Source organism: Platichthys flesus, chromosome 14 (genome assembly GCF_949316205.1).
Source record: "Platichthys flesus chromosome 14, fPlaFle2.1, whole genome shotgun sequence".
Lineage (NCBI taxonomy): Eukaryota > Metazoa > Chordata > Actinopteri > Pleuronectiformes > Pleuronectidae > Platichthys > Platichthys flesus.
Window position 1 is genome coordinate 18,999,489 of NC_084958.1, and position 1,465 is coordinate 19,000,953.

A 1,465-nucleotide genomic window follows, 5' to 3' on the forward strand; every position below is an offset into this window, starting at 1 on the left:
CGGGTCGAGAACTTACTTCCTAGATTTACACTCACACGCACGCATACGCACACGCGCACACATTGACGAGTTGGAAATTAAGTGATGCCTTCAGGGACCGGACAGATGTTTCGCTCACAGCAGGTACAACTGAAAAGTGCAGAGGGGTTACGCAATACATGTTGGTAAACTTCCCATTGGCAGTGAACGTCGCACTCAAGCATTTTTATTACTCAAAAATATAGAAACGTTTATTAAAGTGTTCAAGATGGAATTTAAATATATTGTTGGATAATGGAGACCAAGTATAATTCACATGACATGAAAGCAGTTGGAAAAAAATAATGTTTTCAAAAAAGTATTAAATATTAATCTTTACGGTTCCAAAATTTAGATTTTCTAGTTCGTTTCAGATAATTTCAAAGTGGACGAGTTGAGCTCAGGAAAAGTTAATAAATTAAGGGGGTGTGGACAGAAGAAGCCATACAATAAAATCCTTCTTTAACATTTTATATATAAAATTCTTAAATACAGAGACTTATACTAATGTAATAAATAATGAAAATGGACTTAATTAATGTTTGATTAAATGTGGACTTTTGTAATGTCACGACAGTTCATTATTTTCCACCACTGTTAACCTGAATGTGCTTAACAGACCAGGCTTGATCAGGGTGAGTTGAGGGCGCCGCCTATTGGAGGTTTGAGGTATTATAAAAAAACCAGCGCACAGCAACTATCTGTATTTGTTACACACAGGTAGATGTAAACAAGTGACCTCATACATATTTGTTAAAGTTATAAAAATAGATTTATGTTTTTAAACATGTTAACATGCTCTGACACTACACACAGTGTCAAACCTTTAATTTGGTTGTGATTTCCCCACTTTTGCGTGCAAATTAAAATGAAAATACACTCATGAATACACAAAATAAATATAAAAACTGTATAAAGAAGAACTACTTCTTTCATTTAAAAGTTCTATATACTAATGACAACTTAAAAATGAAAACGACTAAAGGAAGGTGAAAATGATTGTGAAAAGACAAATATCGAACACTTAGAGACACAACATGACCACAAAGAGACATAAAACCACTATACAACAAACAACAAGACACGGAAATTAATTATCAGTGATATTATTTTCAGAAATAAACCGTCTGTGGATATAGTTATCACTATTATCGCAAAACACCATTTTCTGTGTTTCCACCATTGTGTTTTTAGTCCCACAAGTTACGACAGAAAACTGATTTTTGTCAAATTGGAAACATTTTAATCCTCAGCAAGGCACAGACAGAAAAATGTCTTGACTATTGAGAGACATTCTCCACCTTCAGCTGTAAAAAGATAATTATGTGAACTGCAAGAAAATTTTATGATTGTGAAACAGAAGAAAATCACCATGCATGACGAATAAATAAAAAGTCCAATCTATTGTTTATATTCTGACACTCAGTGAAATCAACAAGAAAATTGA